Source organism: Polypterus senegalus, chromosome 3, assembly GCF_016835505.1.
Source record: "Polypterus senegalus isolate Bchr_013 chromosome 3, ASM1683550v1, whole genome shotgun sequence".
NCBI lineage: Eukaryota > Metazoa > Chordata > Cladistia > Polypteriformes > Polypteridae > Polypterus > Polypterus senegalus.
In genome coordinates this window covers 235,591,576-235,615,854 of record NC_053156.1, presented here as the reverse complement: position 1 = coordinate 235,615,854, position 24,279 = coordinate 235,591,576, and the positions used below count along the sequence as shown (strand labels likewise).

General features: G+C 38.2%; 1 long non-coding RNA gene across 1 annotated transcript in view; it reads right to left on the bottom strand.

Annotated features, from left to right (window-relative positions):
- LOC120525999 overlaps positions 1-24,279 on the bottom strand; it is a 100,791-nt gene that overhangs the window by 43,838 nt on the left and 32,674 nt on the right. The window lies entirely within an intron of this gene.

Genomic DNA, 24,279 nt, shown 5'->3' with positions numbered 1-24,279 from the left:
ACCCAGCTGACAGACTGTCCTGGATACTTTGAGCAGCTGTTTAAAGCTGATCCTACGGCTAGGACGTTGGATATATCTGGGTCCACTGTTCTTGAGTCTGATCCTCCAATTAGCTGTGAACCAACCAGTCCTACTAAGATTGCACATGTGGTGAACCTGCTGAGGTTACGAAAGGTTGCAAGGATCTGTGGTATCCGGGTTTAACATCTCCAGGCTGGGGGTAAGGCTATCCTCCTGACATTGCAAGCAATGTTTGCTTTCATTTGGGAGAATGGCGTCATCCCAACTGAATGGAAAACAGGACTTGTCGTTCCTCTCTGGAAAGGAAAGGGTGATGGCCTTAATTGCAGCAGCTACAGGGGAATAACACTGTGCTCAGTGCCGGGTAAGGTCCTTCATAGGGTCGTCCTCAAAATAATCCGTGAAGCAGTCTGGTTTTACGCCTAAGAAGTGTACCATTGACCGCATTCTTGCATTGAGAGTTCTCATGGAGCGCAAAGATGAATATCAGTAGAGTTTCTTTGCAGCCATTGTCAATATTTGTAAAGCGTTAGACTCATTTGATTGAGCTGCCCTGAGGGACATCCTGAGACATCACAGGATCCCCTAAAGGTTGATGAATATCATTGCCTGTACACTGGTACTGTGAGAGCCATGCAGAGTAGAGGAAGAAAATCTGCTTTTTTCCCAGTTGATTCTGGGGTTCATCAGGGGTGTGTTCTTGATCCTATTCTGTTCAGTGGTTGTATGGACTGGGTATTGGTCAACGTCGTGGGGTCCAGTGGCAGTAGAGCATCTGTTGGCGAAGAGAGATTCACTGATCTTGACTCTGCTGATGATGCTGTGATCTTCGCAGTGTCAATGGAGGCTTTCAAGAGACTGAGCCAGGAGACTGAAGTCAGTAAATGGATTGGGAGAGCATGGGGGATCATGAGGTCACTGGAAAGGGGCATGTGGCACTCCCGATATCTATGCAAAAGTACGAAGGTCCAAGTCTTTAGAGTCCTGGTGCTGCCTGTCTTGCAATATGGTTGCGAGACATGGATGCTATTCAGTGACTTGAGACAAAGTCTGGACTCCTTTGGTACTGTGTCCCTTCAGAGAATCCTTGGGTACCACTGGTTTGACTTTGTGTTGAATGAGCAGTTGCTCATGGAGTCCCGAATGAGGCACATTACCTGCATTGTGAGGGAGTGTCAGTTACGCCACTATGGCCAAGTGCCGCGATTCCCCGACGGTGATCCAGCTTGCAGGATCCTCATTGTTGAGGACCTGAGTAGTTGGACCAGGCCAAGGGGATACATACCCACGTAACACCTGACTATGGCAGATAGAGGGTCATTTCCGGAGGGTGGGACTGGACTATGTGTCTGCCTAGGGGGTCGGACCAGGATCCCGAGCTGTTTTGTCGTGTGGTTGGTGTACCAGTGCATGCTCTCTAACCTGACCTGACCTGTTAACTATCACTCAATTCTAGTCTGACCTGGAGGTGTTTTTCTATTATGAAGACCAAATATGATGACAGAAATCTAGGTGATTAAAATTTAGTCTTGAGTTCTTGAAATTATAAATATCAAACACATGGTCAAGGTCATAGTGCTTACACTGTGAATATTTAAAGTTTTTCTGATTATATGTATGTTATGTTATTGCATTCTTATTGGTTTCTAGTTTAATATTAAATGCATAATTTAAAAAATATGTTTTTTTATTAATTTCACAATATTGCATTAGTGCTGTTTCCTATCTGCTACAGAGTACTGGTTTTAAATCTGGGCCCAGTTGCAGAGTTTTTCAAGTTTGAAGTTTGAACATTTTTTCTGTGACTACATTCATTTTTTTTCTGGGTAGCCAAGCATTCCATCCATATTCTAAAGTTTTAAAGGCAGTTTTCAATGTATATCAGATATCTGATCCTTCTTAATAGATATCCCAAATTGACAACACCATTTTAAGATTCTTTGAAATACATTTAAAACATATAAAAATGTATTTTAGATATATTTAAATAGTCATATATCAAATAAGTATAATTACTTTAAATATATCTTAAAATTAATTTCAAGATGTCTATACAGTAGTGCATTTTGAGATAACTCTTAATGTTAGGTTGGCAAGTCAAAAACCTCAGCCTCTGATAAAATAGATTGGCTTGTAAATAACTACAGTGATCCAGCAGGGAGTGCATACTTTCTAAAGAAATGTCTTTAAAACCGCTGTTTTGCTAAATTATTTCTGAGAACTCATAAATGAAGAAAGTAATAAAGCACTAGAGGAAGAAAATAGTGTATTCATAAGGCCATTATTTTCACTTGCACAGAGCAAAGTCAAATTCTGACTTGCATGTGCTGATTTGCATGAAGCATGTAGCCACTCTTCAGCCCCATGATGAGTGAGTATAAGTACCTTACCTCGAAACGTCCCTCTTCCTGGCTTATTATCTTAAAACTGACTTATAATCCCAAAAAGCTGAATGCAGCTGCACAGCCACAGAAATATCTTGCCCCACTCACCAGGTAGACTTTTTTATTTTCTTTGCTTTTGTAATGAACATATTCTGGCCATTAGAAACATGATTTCAGTGCATGTACTTATTATTATGTTTTGTATATTGCTAAAATTCTAAAAATGTTCATGATCCTCGCTTACTCTTAGAATTGTATTGCCATTTTACTCAGAAGCATTGATAACATTTTCTGGAGAATGTTCATTAGGAGAAGGACTCTGTCATGAATGTTTTCTTGTAATTCTCTGACCTCATTTTGCCACCATTTAGTGGTTGTTTCTCATGGCAGCACCCATTATGGTTATGATTCGTACTGTTGATCACATATCGGCATCACACGTGACACTCAGCATGCCTCCTTTATAAAATATGGTGTTGCACAGCATTCAGCATCCAAGTCTTTGGACATTCCAAGCAAATATACAGCAGTGTGTTTAGTTTATTTAGTTAGTAAAAGGATTTCTAGTTAGTTAAAGACCTCAGCTTCTGTATTTTTGACCTGCATATTTTGTCTTACATTTTGGATTTTGTTTTCTAATTCTAAATGAACATTTTGAGTCAGACATCAATCTGATTTTTAAGTTTTTAAGATGTCATTTTTTATTAATGTGTCAGTTGCTTAAACATTCTGCCCAGCTTTGGACTGGCCATTTTCTGTACTTGAGCGCTTCTGGCTTTATGGAGAGCCATAACTGTTTTATGTTTTTTGTACAGGTCTTTGTATTCAGAAGTCTGTCCTGTCAGGCTGTCAGCAAGGAATATTTGTTTTTTCAGAAACGGAATATACAGTACAGTACATGTTCTTCCTAGCTAAACATTTTTCATGAGTCTCTTTTTATTTATTACAAACAGACAAAAAGAAGCTTTTTATCACTGTGATGACCTCACAGGCATTAGGAAAGCACCAGCTTGTTAGGGGGAGCTCCAATACATGCATGTGTAGAAAATGTTTCAGTCTCTTTTTGTGTTTCAGTCATTCTCTCTGTTCTTTGTATTCCCCTATCAGTTCTCTGATCCAGTGGCTGCCTTAATTAAAATGATTATTGCATCTACTGTAACAATAAGTGGGCACTCCTATAGAATCCCACAAAGGTAAAACGAGCTAGCAAGACCAAACTAATAAAACAATTATGGTGCTTATTATACAGAATAAACACAAGGGAGGGTAAGCAAAGCATTGTCCATGAAGAACCAAAATAACAAACAGCTTTAATTTATATACTAAGTTAAATTTGAAAGTATTTCAGTGTAGTGGAGTGTCTCATCTTATAGCACAAGAACTTGAACAGCCCTCCCTTTTACCATTTACATTGGTCAAAAATTTGATTTCACACCTCTCTCTTTGTACTTCCAGTTAAATGTCTACCATTTATTTTTCTTCAAAATTCATACTGAATGCGCCATTAGTGCTTGAGGAAGCTTTATAACCCAGCTAAGGGCTACTGCCATGGAAATCCAGGGGATGACTTTCAGTGTGAGAGATGTCTTTGGCAAGATCTGAGTGCATTTCCCCAGAGCACCTACTGGTGGCCCCAGGTATCCCTCCAGCCCAGAGCCCCAGTTTTTTTAGCATTCCTGACCTTCCTGTGTCTCGTAACGAGGCAAAGAAATTGATCATCGATGCCTCTCCTTTAGAGAGACAGCAGACCCACTTGCCCATTAGTGTCATAGGGAGCATGGAACATTTCAGACAAAGCTGCAACTCTGTCTCATTTGTTGTGGAACCCTTTCAGCTTGAAGGAAACTGAAGTGCCCATCTCATAAAAGGGGTGGTGAATGTATTGTTTGAGATTAAACCTGTTGGTTATTTTTAACAGCATATGTAATGCAGAATTAAATCAATGCATTTAGAGATTCTGGCTCTAAACTTGACGAACAATATGATATCAAGGCTACGTCTTCAAAGTTATCTTTATGCATATCATGTACAGTACATCCGGAAAGTATTCACAACGCATCACTTTTTCCACATTTTGTTATGTTACAGCCCTTTTCCAAAATGGATAAAATTCATTTTTTCCTCAGAATTCTAAAAAACAACACCCCATAATGACAACGTGAAAAAGTTTTACTTGAGATTTTTGCAAATTTATTCAAAATAAACAAAATTGAGAAAGCACATGTACATAAGTATTCACAGCCTATGCCATGAAGCTCAGAACTGAGCCCAGGTGCATCCTGTTTCCCCTGATCAACCTTGAGATGTTTCTGCAGCTTAATTGGAGTCCACCTGTGGTAAATTCTGTTTATTGGAAATGATTTGGAAAGGCACACACCTGTCTATATAAGGTCCCACAGTTGACAGTTCATGTCAGAGCACAAACCAAGCATGAAGTCAAAGGAATTGTCTGTAGACCTCCGAGACAGGATTGTCTCGAGGCACAAATCTGGAGAAGGTTACAGAAAAATTTCTTCTGCTTTGAAGGTCCCAATGAGCACAGTGGCCTCCATCATCCGTAAGCTGAAGAAGTTCAAAACCACCAGGACTTTTCCTAGAGCTGGCTGGTCATCCAAACTGAGCGATCGGGGGTGGTCACTCTGTCAAAGCTCCAAAGGTCCTCTGTGGAGAGAGGAGAACCTTCCAGAAGGACAGCCATCTCTGCAGTAATAACCAATAAGGCCTGTATGGTAGAGTGGCCAGACGGAAGCCAATCCTTAGTAAAAGGCACATGGCAGCCCACCTGGAGTTTGCCAGAAGGCACCTGAAGGACTCTCATACCATGAGAAACAAAATTCTTTGGTCTGATGAGACAAAGATTGAACTCTTTGGTGTGAATGCCAGGCGTCACGTTTGGAGGAAACCAGGCACCGCTCATCACCAGGCCAATACCATCCCTACAGTGAAGCATGGTGGTGGCAGCATCATGCTGTGGAGATGTTTTTCAGCGGCAAGAACTGGGAGACTAGTCAGGATAAAGGGAAAGATGACTGCAGCAATGTACAGAGACATCCTGGATGAAAACCTGCTCCACAGCACTCTTGACGTCAGACTGGGGCGACGGTTCATCTTTCAGCAGGACAACGACCCTAAGCACACAGCCAAGATATCAAAGGAGGGGCTTCAGGACAACTCTATGAATGTTCTTGAGTGGCCCAGCCAGAGCCCAGACTTGAACCCGATTGAACATCTCTGGAGAGATCCTAAAATGGCTGTGCACCGACGCTTCCCATCCAACCTGATGGAGCTTGAGAGGTGTTGTAAAGAGGAATGGGCGAAACTGGCCAAGGATGGGTGTGCTTGTGGCATCATATTCAAAAAGATTTGAGGCTGTAATTGCTGCCAAAGGTGCATCAACAAAGTATTGAGCAAAGGCTGTGAATACTTATGTACATGTGATTTCTCAGTTTTTTTATTTTTAATAAATTTGCAAAAACCTCAAGTAAACTTTTTTCACGTTGTCATTATGGGGTGTTGTGTATAGAATTCTGCGGAAAAAAATTAATTTAATCCATTTTGGAATAAGGCTGTAACATAACAAAATGTGGAAAAAGTGATGCGCTGTGAATACTTTCCGGATGCACTTTATTGATGGCGGTTACTCTGATCGGAAAGGGCTTATTCAAATTTGTAATGCAACCTGTTAGTTTAAAGATGGATTGTTTGCATTATAAAGCAATTACCTTTTATATACTGTGTGACAGATAGGGGGTGCTGTCATCCCCTTGAACCCTCAGACAATACGTCAGACATCAAATAAAAGTCCAAAAGTTGAATTTATTATAATAATAAAGTGCACAAAGCACCCTCCTCTCCACAATACTCATATAAATCACCAATAATACTAACAATACAATAACCTCCACTTTCCCAGACGCGTTGCCACCCTACCACCCAGCTCAGCTCGACGTCTGGGATCTCCCACAGTCCTTTTATAGTCCATGACCCGGAAGTGCTTGTGAACCCACAGTCCATGTGACTTCCTAGCACTTCCCGGGTCAGATCAAAAGTCTTCTTTTCATCCCGGAAGTACGTCATCCCTCCTGTCACTGTGACTAAGACGTACGTCCGGGTTATAGGGCATGTAACAGTCCTGGGGCCTCCCTGCAGCGTCCTGTAGGGCCCCCTGTGGTATCCAGCAGGTCTGTGGATAAAAACTCCATTGTCCATAATTCCCTGCTGGCATTCGGGGCACCTCCATGCTGCAGGGAGAGCTCCACATGGCAGCCTGGGGGTAATGGCCGGGATGACTTCTCGGCCATAGTCCACAACTGACATCTTCAGATCCTAAAGTTATTTTAGGTTACCCACAGCTTTGTAAGCATGCCATTCTCTTGTTTAGCCTCTTTGCTTTTTCATTTCTTGGTGTTTGTAATTGCTCATAAAAAAAGCCTTCAGCATTCTTATGTACCCACAACAGTCATGAAGTAAAACTATTTTCTAATGAAGAAAAGTTTAAAGAACATACATTGCAAGGCTTTGATTTGAAGGCCTAGGTTTTTTTTTGAGTATTTAACATGTGACAGATTAGTTACACAGGCACCTCAACCAGAATTTATGACTTAAGTTAAAAGTTTAATCATTTGTTGTGATGGTATAGGTTGGCTCCGTGCTCCCACTCTTGTCTGGGAGCCTCTTGAACCCAACACTGTTGATAACGTAACTGGGTGAGTTTTTCCCCCCCTCTCTTCCACTTGTGCTTGTCTTTTAAAACAGGGACATGGAACGGCTGCAGCAATCAACTGCACCCGGCATCAATTAGGTTTGCTGGTGATCCTGCACCTGTGCACTAACTGCAGGGCCTTATTATGCACAGGAACCGCTCTCACCACAATACCACGCCCCTGATACCAAGATGTCAATGCAGCAATTAGAACCATTTATTTAAAATGGCCACCTTTCTCACCTACGGACCCCACTTTACGACATCTATATATACAGTACAGTACTGGTCAAAACCCCTCTGTCTGTGTTAAACCAGAGTTGGAACATTTTTAGGACTTTTTTAATTCAGATTTGGGACATTTTAAAGACATTTTTAATAAATTAACATTCAATTTTTTAAGACAATTTTATAATTCTTTAAGACAAACAGAGGGTTTAAAGTAATCAACAGAAGACACCTGTACAAATTGTTTGCTTCAACTTGCAAGGCTTAATTTACCTTAATTGCTGCTGGACATCTGTAGTTTGTAACCTATAAGTTGTTCCCTGAAGAATGGTCCATTTGTAATATTCTGAATTTTTCTTTTCTTTACATTTTTGCTAACCTAAACTTTAAATTTAAACCTCTAGAAGTTTACTGTATGCCTTTTGCACCATTTTAGCATTGCATTTTTACTAATTACAAGGGGGCTCTTCCTCCTGCTATCTTCGCTCACCAACCCCCGGGGACGGGCACTGAACCACCGTTATCTTGTAGCTGAGCCACTCGAAGGGCGTCGGGGCGCTCCTCCATTAGGGATCATTTATACTTCACGCTCAGAACATGCACGTGCATGCATCATGGTTGCCACATGTTCCCTGCGTTCATTTGATGCGTCTTCTGAGCAGATCCTCAGAAATTAACACGACGCGTGAGTTGCAGTACCAGCAAAAAGTTGGGGGGCACAGTATGATAAAAGTTGGAATGTGATGTCAGAGTCTCTGTTTACTATGTACATGTGACAGAAAGCTGCTTTGAGGATCCTCTGGGATTGATGTGTGTGCTTCGATGTCTGATGTATGGTTCGACGTGTTGAAGGAAAATGTTTACATACAAGTGCATTTGTGGTGCTTTTATATTCAAGCGCCACATATTCCCCAACATAATGACATGATACATTTTAAAAGTCTCACATACCATCTTTTTTTTTTTTTGCACCTGCAAAACAGCATCAGAAAGTACAGAAGTTTATTTGAGCCATAGAAAAAAAAAATAAGGACATGGTGAAAAGGTGTATTTTGTGATTAAAGTGGAAACCTCAGCCTTAATCTCAAAATGTCCACTTTAATCCTGTAGTTTATTTTGGCATTAAAGCAGACCATCATTAACGTCTTCTTAAAGCCAAACCAGTTGTTAATCGCTACGTGCTTCTGGGGCTTCCTCCTGAACTGAAGCAGCATTCGCCACACACAGAACACATTACATTTATAATATTCCAGCTCTCTGCAGATTTAGAATCCTTAGATTTATACTTGATATCACTTTCATGATGAAATGCATTAAAGTAAGTTAACTTCATTTAAATATTGAATACTGATAATAAACACACATGTTGTGGCGGCACGGTATGCCTTCCCGAGAGTCACGTTTCTTGTGTTCCCTTCTTGGAATTTGCATGTTTTCCTGGTGGGTTTCCACAGTGTGCTCTGGTTTCCTTCCAAAGACATGAATGTTTAGGGATTTGGTGACGCTAAAATGATGCCAATTGTATGTGTGTGCTAGTGTTCACCTTGCGATGAGCTGATGCCCCGTCTGGGGTTCGTTTCTGTCTCGCGCCTGATGCTTGCAGGGATGGTTCGTTTCTGTCTCGCGCCTGATGCTTGCAGGAATGGGCGCATCCCTGGATTGATGGATTTAATCATTAAACATCCTTTTCAGGGATATTGCAGCAAGGTTTCCTTGGAATTTAATGGGTATTTCACGGAATTTAGTAGGTATTTCAGGTAATTCACAACACAGCGAAGCCAAACGTTTTTTCAAAGTGATGATATTTCGCACGGCAAACTGGTGGAATCACTGTTTGCTGATGAACCATCATTTTGCACTGAAAAAGAGACATGTAACTTTTAATTGAAACAAGTTCATTCAAAGAAAAACAATTTTTACAAGTGGTTCCAATAAAAATGGAGGGCGCTGTGTATATGTATATATTGTGGCGGATGGCCAGGGTCCATGACCGGCTGGGACACCCCTTCGTTATATGCTCGGGGGAGCAGCCATGGACTGTGCAATACCTTCCTCTGGATGCTAGATGGTGCCCCCCTGGGTTGGAGCATCCATGGGAACTGGAGTTGGGTGCAGTCCTGTTGGGTCCCGCAAGTGCCACCAGGGCGTGCTGCAGCTGGGACTCCTGAGCCCTTATGGGCAGTGTATTCGCCATACCCGGAAGTGCAACCAGAACTTGGCAATCAAGCACCTGGAGCACTTCCAGGTGAACTATAAAAAGTGCCATCAGCCACCACCCCGAGAGCCAGAGTCGGGAGGAAGAGGACGAGGTTGCCTGGGAGGAGTGGATGAAGAAGAAGAGTGGGCTTTATTTTGTGTTGGTGTTTTATTTGTGCATTTGGGACTCTGTACTGCCTATAGGACAAGGGGAAGATGCGCACCCACAGGTGAAGAAAAATAAATAGTTGTTGATTTAACATGTGCCTCTGTGTCGGGTCAGGTGCCTATATAGCGCCTTTGTTACTATATATATATATATATATATATATATACCTGTATATATATCCACAAAGGGAGCAAATGAATTATGTATCTTAAAGTAGTTTTTTGTCCCTCAGCTTTCGATTTCTAACTGGAATTATCATCAGAGGAAGATGATTAGACTTAAAGGAACCCAAGATAATATATAGCAAAAAAGTAGGGGTGGATAGGTGGATGTGGTGGTGTGGTGTAAAATTGATGAGGTGGGGTTCGGAAGTTGTTGGCCATAAATTCTTATTTATTATTTGCATGTTCTTTTCAAGCCTGCGTGTGCTGGGTTTATGTCCAAATGTCTGTTAATGGCACTTTCTTTGGGTAGCCAGTTTTTAGTGAGTTTTCTGGCACTTTTAGTATTTAAAGTTCACACAGAAATTTTATATTAGGTGAAAGGTAAGTTGCGAACAAATAACACATTATTTTACTTATATGATTTACTAGCAAAATACCCGCGCTTCGCAGCGGCGAAGTACTGCCTTAAAATTTTTATTAAGAAGAAAATTAAACCTTTTTAAACTGAGGGAAAATATACCAATAATTATTTGTTAAGGATCTCTTTGTATACCACATTGTGAGTCCGGCCCTCCGGTTGTAATATGACCAAGCTGTGCGCTGAGCTTACTCTTGAGCATGCAACGTACAGTTGGCCATGTGAACAGTAATCTTGTTTCAAATCTCACAGCTTGGATTGCTGCTGTCATAATAGATTTGAGTTTCATGGTTTGTTTCAATTACGACAGTATTTGCAGGACTGGTGTTGAAGTGACATTCGGCATCTGTCAAGTGTTGTAAGCATACAACCAGCTTCATCGATAACTTCACATCCAGCTTTTGACAGTTTAAACATTCATAAACATGAAAGTGCCCACTACTGAAATCGTCACCTGTGAGTCTAAGATGTTTAAGAGGCACTGGCAGTTGTCGAAAGGTGTAAAATATTTGTCCATTTCGGTACACTTGAAAGAGACAACCAAACAATTCAGCGGCAGCCATCAATTCACATGCAGATGCATAGGTGAAGGGCTTAAGCATTTCACTCTTATAGTGCTCCTGTGTAGTATAATTATCTCCTGTACCGTCATCAGTCCACACCTTGAACCAGTCCCAGTCATTCAATACATAAGACACAATGTTCCTCCAGATATCAAGAGTGAGCCTGATATGGCCGTGCAATATGTAACACAGAGAATGGAAAAGGTAGGTGCCATCTCCGGGCATGGAAACCACTCAGTAAGTGACAGTTCTTTGATCGATGGTAATCACCTCGATAGACAGGTTAATGGGGGTACGGTTGGAATGATAATGGAAATGGGTACCTGAACAATGTAAAGTAAGTCTAAAATACTAAACAATAACTATAATCATAATAAATGAACAATAAAACAGCGGAGAAGCCGTGGATTAAATAAAAATGCTGTAGTTATCAGCAGGGAAACGTGAATCCCATGGCGAAGCAAGGAAGGGAATGTAGAGACCAGAGCCTTATATAGGCAGGCAGCCAACAACGTGGGAGGCGTTGGGATGGGGGACCCAACGCCGCCTCACACGGTGACCGAGCTGCAGGCTATGGACGTATATATGTACATAAGTAGGATTCAGTTAGTGCTGGGAACCCGCGTACCAAATTTCTTGAAGATGGGCCCATAAGTAACAAAGACCGTTGAAAAGTTCAATATGGCGGCCTAAAGTGGCATCATACCACCGAAATAAGTACATACATTTGTTTCGGTTAGCGCAGGGAAGCTGCCTACCAAATTTCGTGAAGATGGGACCATAAATAAGAAAGTTCAACATGGCGGACATGTCGACCGTTATGACCGTTACGCGTAGAATTTCGAAATGAAACCTGCTTAACTTTTGTAAGTAAGCTGTAAGGAATGAGCCTGCCAAATTTCAGCCTTCTACCTACACGGGAAGTTGGAGAATTAGTTACGTTGGAAAGTTCAATATGGCGGCTTTTAGTGGCATCATACCACCGAAATAAGTATGTACATTGGTTTTGGTTAGTGCAGGGAAGCCGCCTACCAAATTTCGTGAAGATGGGGCCATAAATAAGAAAGTTCAACATGACGGACATTGTTGACCGTTAGGCGTAGAATTTCGAAATGAAACCTGCTTAACATTTGTAAGTAAGCTGTAAGGAATGAGCATGCCAAATTTCAGCCTTCTACCTACACGGGAAGTTGGAGAATTAGTGACGTTGGAAATTTCAATATGGTGGCCGACAGTGGCGTCATACCATCGAAATAAGTACGTACATCGGTCTCGGTTAGCGCAGGAAAGCCGCCTACCAAATTTTGTGAAGATGGGGCCGTAAATAAGAAAGTTCAACATGGCAGATGTTGTCGACCGTTATCGACCGTTATGACTGTTACATGTAGAATTTCGAAATGGAACCTGCTTAACTTTTGTAAGTAAGCTGTAAGGAATAAGCCTGCCAAATTTCAGCCTTCTATCTACACGGGAAGTTGGAGAATTAGTAATGAGTGAGTGAATGAGTGAGTCAGTGAGGGCTTTGCCTTTTATTAGTATAGATTTAAGTTAATTGGCACAACAATTTACAATCATAAAGGGACTCCAGAATAGAGGAAACTCTTTTTCAGGGCACTGCAAGTTGCATCCTTGGATTTTCATGGTCAGGAATTAATATTTAAAATCAACTATAAGCACCTAATTTTCGGAACTGGACACATGGAATCACAATGTTTAATTAGTTGAGACTTGGGACTGGATCTGAAAATAACCCAGTTACTTTGTGGTTAATTGTTCTTACTGCTGTATTTGCTCAGTCACTGATTAACGGGATAACTGGTATGTCTAAAGTTTAAGCAGAAGGGGCTGAATGATCTAAAAAACTGAGCCAGCCCAATTTTTGTTTGTATTAAAACTATCCATGTTTTAATCTGGCCCTGCATTTTGCGTAGCTTTTCCATTGTCTCTAATTTAAAACTCTCCCTGCATGTAAAGCTGCCTGTAACATTTGCAGGACAGGCAGAACACACAACAAGCACAAGCCCTAGGAAGAATGGCAAGAACAGGACTTACTTTCGCTTTAATAAAGAATGCATCCCACATACTGTAATAGATGCTCAAAACATTGATATGACAACAAAATGTCAAATCTTCATGGCAGCAGAGGTGCTGAAGGGTGCTGAAGGGTAAGTTGAATTACAAGCCATGGTAAAAGCTAGGCAGCTCTTCTGGTCAAACAACGATATGGTCCCTGTTTCAAGAATCATGAAAAATATTGTACAACTGAGGTAAGTGTGACTCTGTTATAACTGTAGTATTCACTAGAGGACTTGCTGCCTCTAAAAATGCACGACATCTCTACCATAGACATGCAACATCGACAGATGCAGTTTGTAGCATGGCGTGTTAAGAGCTACTGCTGTTTCTGAACCTAAGACAACTCAAGATAGCAAGCTGATCACAGTTTGGTTAATTTTGAAGATTATACAAAATTTAAAAAGCACCTACTATCGTGAGGGACAATTTATGTGGTAAACATGCATAAACAATGCTTAGTTGAAACACTAAGTCAGCTGTAAAAGCTGAGGAACACACATGGAAAGAGTCTTGAGAGAGAAAGCGTGCCATTGTACATATAGAAGCCCAGCCTCGTAAGTTAGGTGTTATCCCACCACTGATTGAATGGGCATTGCGCTTTTTCTGAGCTAGTTGAGATGGTTGTTTAGGAATCCAAAATCCCTAGGTTCATGTCCTATGGATAGCACTTAACCAGTGACACCACAGATTAAATCCTTGAGCAGACACATCAGCTCAGCTCAATTCAATCAAATAATAATCAAAATATTCAATAATCATAATTCAGTCCTTTGCAAAAAGCAGATGAGTACAGATATCCAACAATAAAAAATCTCAAAAAAGTATATAAAAAACATAATAAAATTACAAAAAATAAAAAGTATTTTTATATTTTTCTAGTACAATTTCAAGAATTTTTAAATCAGAATTGCTGTTGTATCTAAAAATACAAAAGATTATAAGTTATATGTGAGGAATATTTACATTGTTTATCTGCTTAGACAAAAATAGTCAACTCTTAGGCCTTAGGATTCAAAAACTTTACTCAACTGTTGCCTGGATATTGAAATGAAAAATGTATGAAAAGAAAGTAATGGAGCAGCACAACCTGTTCTCTTTGGGATTTACGAACTGTCTTGCTAAAGTTAATGGATATTCTAAGCTATCTCCTCATAGGCATTAAGAATATACAGTATAATCTCTAGCCCCTCTTCCCTTTCACCAAATAACGTGACCTTCACTTCTTTGGAATATAGATAGAAAACCAGAGTACCCAGAAGAACACCACGTGAACACAAGACGAATATGTAAACAACACTTTCCTAGACAGGGACATGGCTGAGATTCATACCACCATTGTTTGTGAGCTGTTAGGCAGAATCCTTAACCAGTGTACCATCACGCCACCATGTTCTAAAAAAGTATAATATTTAGCAATTAATTAAAACATTCTGTGTGGCATTTGCCATCTTGTACTGCTATGGATATCGAATGGATATCTTTAACTGTTTTTTGAAAGCTTACAGTATATAGTACAGTATATCACTAATCATGTACTTAATGAGTGAGTTACAAAAGAAATCCTCTGTTATTGTGGTAGAATGTCAACAGCCAGACCAAGGATACTGCTCCTTAACAGATACCGTTTTTTACATTGCTTAAAAGTCATTGGTAGATGACACATATCCGTAAAGAAATAATATAGATTAGGAATTTCACAATAGGAATTCACTGCATTAATTTGCTTGTACAAGATCAGAGAGTATCTGAAGTAATGGAAATAATTGTGAAGCATGAAAACAATTCCTGATTACCATTGTGTCTTGGGGTATATAAGACAAGTTTGAATGTAAGGTAATAATACTCACTGATCGTGGCACTGGTGACTGGACTGGTGACATGCTGCATTATTGATTAGTGCATTCAAAAACGAATTTCACTGTACTCTGTACATATGACAATACTGACCCTCTTCATATCATTATATAGTATTTTACTAAAAGATCTAAACAAATTAGCTAAGTGTACATTTTTTCCCAAATATAAACATGACACCAATTTAAACCATTTATGCCTTAAACTATACTATATAATTTCATGTTTAATCTGTATTACACATTTTTACATTTTCCAAATGAACTATGTGATGCAGAACCCTTAGAAAAGTACTCCATTGTGTGTGTTGAGCTTGAATGACAGAATAATATTACAAACAATATTTATGCTGAGAATTGTTCAGTTTTGTAGTTTAAAATTTTAAACAACTCTAGAGGACAGTAAATGTAGATAAACAGATTTACTTACACTAATTCTTTAGCGGAAATGACTATGCCAAACTACTAAACTGTTTGAAATCACATCATATTAAAAGTATATAGTCAATTTCACACACTAGGCATAGCTGTAACTATGCTGATATTTTAGTATATTGGTTAAGTCGCTGGTGATTCAGTTGCCGTGTGTGATTTAATGTATGACCCTGACCAAGTCATTTAACTGTGTGTGTGTCATCTGTACAATGTTTGTACTGTATCCTCATCTTGTAATAAATGTTACCTATACTGTATATGCTAGTAGTAATTAAGAATTAATTAATTTTTTCATGGAATGTATAACATATTACAGTATGATAGGAACAATGGTATTTGTAGTATATTAATGACATGCTTATTAATTGGAGTGGTTTTTAAATTTCAAGCTAAATAATTTTGTATAAGCCAGTCAGACATTAAATGAATTACGTAGTAGAGACTGAGATGGCAACTGTTATGATTTTTAAAGGATTTTGATAATGTAATATGTATATGAAATAGAGCAGAAAAAATTTCACAGGAAACCAAAAAATCATGCTTGTAGACAATAAAATAATTTAAAATAAATGCACGTCCTGATATGTGAGAACAAGATGTAAACACAGAACAATGTAAAAATCTTACTTTTTACCAATGTGGAACAAAATTTTTTTAGACAATTTTATAGTAATTTACAATTAATTTTTCAGTTTTGGATTCATGTACCTAATGTTGATAATAATCATTTTGCATATATTTTCAGAACTAAGATCACACTTTCAAAAAATTACATGTGAAACATCATTACAGTTTTCTCTGAAATTTTATTATGAACTTTTTTAGGGAGGAAAGATGTTTATGGGCCTCAAGGCCATGAGATTGATCCATTAATGAAAAAACTTTTTCATTACGTTGTATATATCTCATCAGTCAGTGGGCCAATCAGAGACAAGTACCTTTTTATATATTGTATATATACAGTGCCTATAAAAAGTATTCACCCCCTTTCACATTTTACTGTTATACAACATTGAATCACAGTGGATTTAATTTGTTTTTTTAGATACTAATCAACAGAAAAAGGCTCTTCAGTGTTTAAGTGAAAACAGATCTCTGCAAAGTAGTCTAATTACAAATATAAACCATGAAATAATTGATTGCATAAGTATTTACCCCTTAATATGATGCATCAAAATCACCATTGGTGCAGCCATTTGGTTTTAAAAGTAACATAATTAATTCAATAGAGATCTCCCATCTGAAGTCAAAAGGTTTCAGTTGATTGTAGTATAAATACACCTTCTCTGGAAGACCCAGGCTGTGGTCAGTTAATACAGGAACCTAACCAACACAATGAAAGAAAAGGAACACTCCAGGAGACTTCATGAAAAGGGGATTGAAAAGAATAAGTGAGGAGATGGATACAAGAAAATATATCCATGTCATAGAATATCACTTGGTGTACTGTTATACTAATATTAAAAGATGGAAAAAGTTGGGCACAGCTGTACATCTGCCTAAAACAGGTCTTCCAGAAAAACTGATTGGTCATACAAGAAGAAGACTAGTGAGGGAGGCTTCCAAGACACCTATGAAAGCAATGAAGGAGTTAAAGGCTACAGTAGCTGAGACCTGAGAGACTGTGATAACAACAACTATATCCCATGTGCTTCATCAGTTTTCATTTTGACATTGAAGAGTCTTTTTAAAACATCTGTGATTCAATATTGCATGAGAATAAAATGTGAAAACCTCCAAGGGGTACATACTTTTCAGATAGATAGATAGATAGATAGATAGATAGATAGATAGATAGATAGATAGATAGATAGATAGATAGATAGATAGATAGATAGATAGATAGATAGAACATTATGTTTGTCCCAAGAGAGACATTTGGCTTTTACAGAAATATTTTAAATAAATAAATACAGTAGATGCTGTAATTAAATAAATAAATACAGTATACACACACACAAATGGTAAATATATACACACAGTGGTAAATATATATACACACACAATGGTCTGAGCACACTAGAATGACTAAAAAGGAAAAAGATTAAAAAGAAAAAAAATTCTGACTTGGCAGTCCCATTCCCAGTCGCAGTAAGGCATTATGCAGACGTATTGCTATTCATATAAAAGAGCTCAAGTAACATTTCTTGACTCTCTTCTTTTAAATGATTTTTTGGATGAAAGTCCTCCGTATTAGTGTGTTAGAGAGAGAATGTGCAGTATTGTTCATAATGGCACTCAATTTTGTTTTAATTCTCTCCTCCTCTTGATACCATCAAGGGTATATAGATTGTGTCTCATAACTGAGCCTGCCCTTTTAATATGCTTGTTAATTCGGTGGGCCTCTCTTGAAGTGATGTTACCAGCCCAGCACACCACAGACTATAAAATTTTCTTGGCCATCACAGATTTGTAAAAGATGCTAAATATGTCACTACGCACATTAAAGGAACACAGTCTCCTAATGTAAAAGAGCCTGTTCTTCCCTTTCTTATATAGTTCCTCTGTGTTATGAGACCAGTCCATCCTGCCAATAATGTGAACGCCCAAGTACTTCTTGGAGTGCACCTCATCTGCTTTGACTCCCTAAAAAGTGACTGAACATGGAGGCTCTTTGGTGAGGCAAAAGTCAATAACCAGTTCCTTGGTTTTGCTGATGTTAAGTTGCAGACAACTCTTTCTGCACCAAGAAACAAAGTTCTCCTACTCACTCCTATACTCATCCCCCTTATCGATACAGCCCATAAGTGAAGAATCACCCAACAATTTCTACATGTGACATGACCTGGTATTAATTTATAGTCTGAGACATACAGAGTGAAAGGAAAAAGAGACAGGACTGTTCTTTGTGATGTTCCAGTGTTGCTTACATCAGTTCTTGAGTCTCACAAACCATGTTCTGCCATTATCCAGGACACCATACACTCATCCACCTGCATATCTCTGAACTTACTCCTTAACAGGGATGGCTGGATGGTATTGAAGGCGCTGGAGAAATCAAAAAACACAATCCTCACAGTGTTTCCAGAGTCTCCCAGGTGAGAATAAGCCTTGATACTTGCATCCTCCACTCCAGTCCTCGTCTGATCGCCAAAATGCAGTGGAATAGATAGACCAAAACATTTGTCTTTGTGAAGACTGCACTTATTGTATCTGTTATGGCTCTGTTTGTGCTTATGGTAATGAAAATCAAACAATCATAACAATTAAAAGCATATCCCAAACTTTTTAAATCAACTCAAACATAATTCTTGCATATGTAAAACACAGTTATCTCTGATAAACTTTTGGCAGTACTTTAAAACATTACAAAATTAAGCATCAACAAGTACCTTTCAAAATCGGGAAAGCTCACATCATCACCAAGTTGAACATAGATTTGTTAAAGCTGCACTCTAGTGGTAGTGGTGATAGTTCAAGCACAATATTCTTAATAGCATGTTTTTTCTGTATGACTGGCTTCAAATTTTATATATTAGATACCACAAATACAAATTGCATATTACATAATAGAAAAAATGTTTTGAATATTTTTAAATATATAAATATATATTTCTGAGTTGCATAGTGGGTAGCCATGCCACCTCACAGATCCAGCATTCTTGGTTCAGCTCCCATGCCCGGTCTCTCAATACTTGCATGAGCTTTGCTCCCCAGAGATGTGTGTTTTGGGCAGACTGATAATGGACTGGGCCTTGTCATGACTGCCTGACTGTCGTAGGTTGGTTCATGCCCTATGGCTAGTGCTACAGATATAGTGTCTGGAGCCATGAATTTATACTGAATTAATCAGGTTAAAAAATATGGGGTATATATTTATTATTTATTTTGTTTTATAATGACTTGCATTCACTGAACTTTTACTGCATGTATTATTCTTAAGTGTTAATCCATACTCGTTATGCAAAGACATAAAACTTGATATTCCTTATTTTTGCCTTATATTCAGCTTTTACTCATTTCATACACAGCAAAATTACCATGTTTTTCAGTTCTTATAGATGGCACTGTGGTTTGCTTTTCCAACTATTTTTAAAACTATTAATTCAAATGTAATGTAAAATATCCTAAGACATATACATTTTTGAGTAAATAAACACATCTATTCAATACTCCCTCATATCCAGATTTTTCCACATTTAAATTATTTTTGTCTCACACCTCTTCAGATTCTGTCAGCCCTGTAACTGATGGTTTTTGTTCCCTACCTGTTTAATAATTCCAGATCAATGCCAGCCTATACATGAATTCCTGAAGTACAAAGCAGATTTGTGCTCACACTTTAGAGACAGAAATACCTGGCTGTGCATCCTGTACACAACAACATAATTTACTAAAAATTATATATACTGATATAAAAAATTTTCTTAAAACATTGGTCTAAATTGTGGACTGGCATTCTGTTTAAGTTTGATTCCCATCTTGTGCCTATTATTGCCAGGACAGGCAACCAGCTTCCCTCTACCTTAAACTGTATAAGCAGATTAGGAAATGGATGGAAGGATGATTCAAATAAACAATTAATTTTAGATTCACAAAGTGTTGGCATGTTGTATATGGCATCAGTGTAGCACAGAAAATTGAAAAGACACTTCATACCACAAATAGGAAGAGAAAAGCCTTCCACTCATTTTTTGATGAGAATGTAAATGTACATGATTTTGTTGGAAGAAGGGCACTTCCAGCTTCCAGTAAGCCATGTAGCTCTGGTAGGACATCAAAGGGAATAGGAAGACAAGGAGTCATGGCAAAAACTTGTCTGTCCAAAAAATTGCAGGATTTATTTTCATAGTGAAACAGATGCAACTATGTTACTCATTTAAGAGAACAGCAAACAAGAGAGTTGCCTTGTAAAACAGCAATTTTAAGTTTACTGAGGCCACCAGCCTGTAGTGCTGCTAGGGCTACGTAGGGGTAGTCCTCCCGTGGTGTATCGATAGTCAAAGAGTCAGCTCTGATTACATCTTTCTTGAGATTTTATTTACACTATCCTTGTGGAGTTTAGCTCCCTGTCTTTGTTAGTTGGACTGTTGTTTTATATTTTTAGTTTTTATTTAATACTTAACATCATTTGGTGAAATTAAAACTCTGGGGTTCAAAGATCTGCAAAGAAAATGGTCTTGGAGTAGTTCATGGTGTTTTCTCCATTACACTGTGAAGCTGTTTCCAATAGGTTTTGGGGGTCACTTGGTCCAGGGTTAGAGTGACACCAATGTGTTCACAATACCAAAAGTAAAATTAAATGGTTGCCAGGTAAGAGTCTGCAGATGCAGCAAACATGCTGACAGATAATAATGCAACATGAGTAGATCTTTCCACCTTGCTAACAAAGGTGGGCTAAAATCAAAATAAGTGATCATTCATGTAACTTTAAATGCAAGAAGAAATGGGCCACCTCTGAAACTATTTGGAAGACTGTTTCATAGTTAATGTGCTCTGTATTAAGAAATTGTTTATTACATTTTCTTTGTTCATGCTAGGAATTATAAAATAGAATACTTATTGAGATAACTTGTGGAGCCACCACTTTTAGAGTTTTACAGGTAAAAGAGATGGGCGAAAAATTGGTTCTAAACTTAGTCAGAAGAGAATGCAAGATTTTAGAACTGAAGAAATGTGATCACATTTCCAAGTCTATGTTAAAGGCCTTGCTAATTTGTTTCAGATTGACTATAAAGACGAAGAAAGAAAGAAGAAAACAGTATGAACTGCCTGAAAGTAGAGTGTTACCGAGTCTTCCTCTGCTTCTGTGAAACATATTATCACTCCATTTACACCTAATTCTCAAGATAGCTTATCCCTGCCTATCCCCCAACAAAGAGACCTTTTTGGACTTCTTTAAACAAGTAGTGTGATGAGAGATCTTCATCTGGGACTTAACCAATAAAGTGCCATTTTTTCATTGTTAAATCCTGCAATAATAGCTTGGTGGAGTATGGTTTATATTAAAACTTTTAGCTATCAGAAATGGAAAGTCTGGTTCAAGGGCATCAAACTGCCTTCTTAGCCTGTCTGCTGCTGTTGGTGTTTATAAAGTAGTGAGGAGGCTCTGTTCTTTATGGTGTCTGAACAGCACTATACCAAAATAGTTTATATCTTATTACATAAGGCATTAAATTAAATTAAGTAATTAATTGTTTTGTCTGTTGAAAAGTTTTTATTTTATACAGCTTTTTTTATACTAAGGAACATCACATTTTGCTTTATAGAAAAATAAACAAAATAATAACCTTTCCTAATGTCTTAATGTGAACAAACCCTACAAGAGACAATATATACATTAACCCAATAAATGATGTCAGTCTAAACGAAGAGATCCATAAGCTTTAGGTAACATGTAGTATGAATCATACTAATAAAGGACTAGGATAATAGAAACTTGGTCCTATTAGCAACAAAGGACTGAGAAAGAAAGTCTTTCAAGAAAATAAAATTTCCAGTATTAAAAGTATTTAAGTTTCTTACAGTCTGATGGGAATGTGAATCATCAAGATACAGTATAGGGCAGGTTAAAATTCTAGGTAGTCTTTGTGCTGCTAAATCCTTTAAAATTTTGCCCATTGATGAAAATGCCTGGCTTGGTTTTAATGCTCCTTGTTGCTTGTTAACAATCTGGAAAATAAGTGACTATTAGCAAGGAAATTTCATTCATACAATGAGCTGAGATGACCTTAGCATGTCTGAGAGACAGGTTTTGTCTGCTTTTATCTTGTAACATCATCCACTTCACTAAATGTGGAGGTCCACAGTGGCAAGCAACTCGTCTTGTTTATGTAGGGTTATCCCACCTCTCAGGCCGCTATTAATCCATTCTTTTAAATTAAGTTTCTTTGTATTTGGATTTGTTTTCCTGTGTGTTTAACTTGAGCATGGGAAATGAGCTGTATAAATAAAATATATTATTATTGTGCTTATGTACTGTACATAAAATCAAGTATCGTTTAGCACTGTACTAGAAATGAACAGTGAAAGTCATTGTTCTCTGTATAAATATGAAAAGAAAACCACAAAACACTGGAAATAACTGTAAAATAAACAGAGGATACAAGAAAAGGTTTGGGGCAGCTACCCCATATGCTTGAAGAATTTTGGCAGGTCAAGGCAAAACAAACAGTATTATACATGAGTCTAAAACAGAACTGACGTAGAATGACAAACATGGCCATTATATAGCTGACTGACAGGAACAGGAGGGACCGAATGTGGAAATGATGTCTTTTAGGAGGCAGGTTCTGAGGAACCAGAAAAAAAGTGATGTTTTTAAGAGGTGGGTTCTTCTGATGGTCTACAGAGGGAAAGAGGAGAAAGAGTCAGAGCACAGTACCAACCCCTAGTCTGAGAAACACATTTATTCACTATAGATCAGAAGCAAATAAGGATATTGTAGAACTTCTTGTGTCTCCAGCGGTAAATCCTCAACAATTCATTGTTATAAATATATAAACAACAAAACTGGGACTCCTTCCATACCTATCCAGACCTCAAACCATCTATTTTCATTATCAACTTTTTTCAATTGGTGTCACTTGGAGCTAGCAGCTCTGCTGGTAGCAATGAAGGTATGTACTGAATCAGTCCTGAACATAATGCTGCTTATTTGCATTCATCCTCCACTTACAATAAACTGCAATATTTCACTTTCATTAAGCATGTCTTTGGATTGCAGGAGTAGGGTGGATGGCATTTAAACATTTATAGCCATCCATCTAGTCATTTCCTAAACTTTCTTAATCCAATGGTATCCAATAGTGTTTTTTGCATTCCGGTTGCCGAATCTAAGCTAAAGACTCACTAGTTCATCAATGCACTTTTATACTAACTTTTGATTTTCCAGATATGGCAAAGTATGAACATTTTGTGTTGCTTACTATAGATAGAAAGACAGATAACATTTAACAATGTGAATTGAAAGATTTTAATTCTGTTAGGTGTCAATTCATATTTTTTTGGATGCAGTATAAAGTATTTCTGATAAAAAATGAAACAAATTATAAATAAAACAAGTTGAAACTCAGTTGTTTTAAAGTTGACAAAACCATAATGATAATTTTTTATGTCTTTTATTGAATCTTGTTACATTTGTTTTTGTTTGTTGGTTTGCAAACACAGCATTAACAACATTGTAAAAGTTAGCAATAAAGTTATTGGTTTGCAGCAGACCTTTTGCACTAATTTGCATTATAAACAGATTAAAACAAAGGCCATCTCAGTTCTGTCAGATAGTAGCCATCCTTTTTTTCCTACATTTCAGCTGTTGCCATAATGGCCGCAGTTGTAGGTTCCTGAGTGTTAAGAGCGAAAGATTCAAGAACTGTTTTGTTCGTAGTGCTATAAGCATTTTGAGTTCTGTTACTTGTGGGGGTGCTACCAAATTCTGATATATTATTTTGTGTACTGTTTAAGGTAATTATTCTTTTTTGTACTAATGTATCTTTGCTTACTTTCTTGTATCTGATCAACAATGCCTTATGTCCTGTACTTTCCTGCTGCAAACAACTTTCCCTCTAGGAACATAAAGGTATGTCTAAAATAACCAAAACTGATGACTGAAACAAGTTCAAAGAAAATAACACGTTCAAACCATGCATACTCCCAGGGCCAGTTTAAGAGTCACCAGTTAACCTACCCTACACATACTTTGGGATGTGGGATAAAAGCCATGAAACCCAGTTAAGCCCCACACAATCACAGGAAGAACATGAATACTACACGCAGTTCACAGCCAGGTGCAGGATTTGAACTTGGGAGACTGGATCCATAAAGCACTTTATCACGACACTGCACTGCTCAACCATCCTTAAAATACAAATTTATTTCATTCATTGATCCATTTTCTGACACTGCTTAAATTCAGAGTAGAATGGAATGAGAGTCCACCGAGGAAAGAAAAAGAGCAGAACAGGAGTCCATACTGAATAGGATGCCAGTCTACCATAGGACAAACTCATTCACAATTCGGTTGGTAGTTAAGAATGATCATGCAAAATAATGCCTTTGGCATGTGGGAAGACAAATGACAATATGTGGCAAATAGACACTTGGAAACAAGATCAATGTGTAAACGCACGCT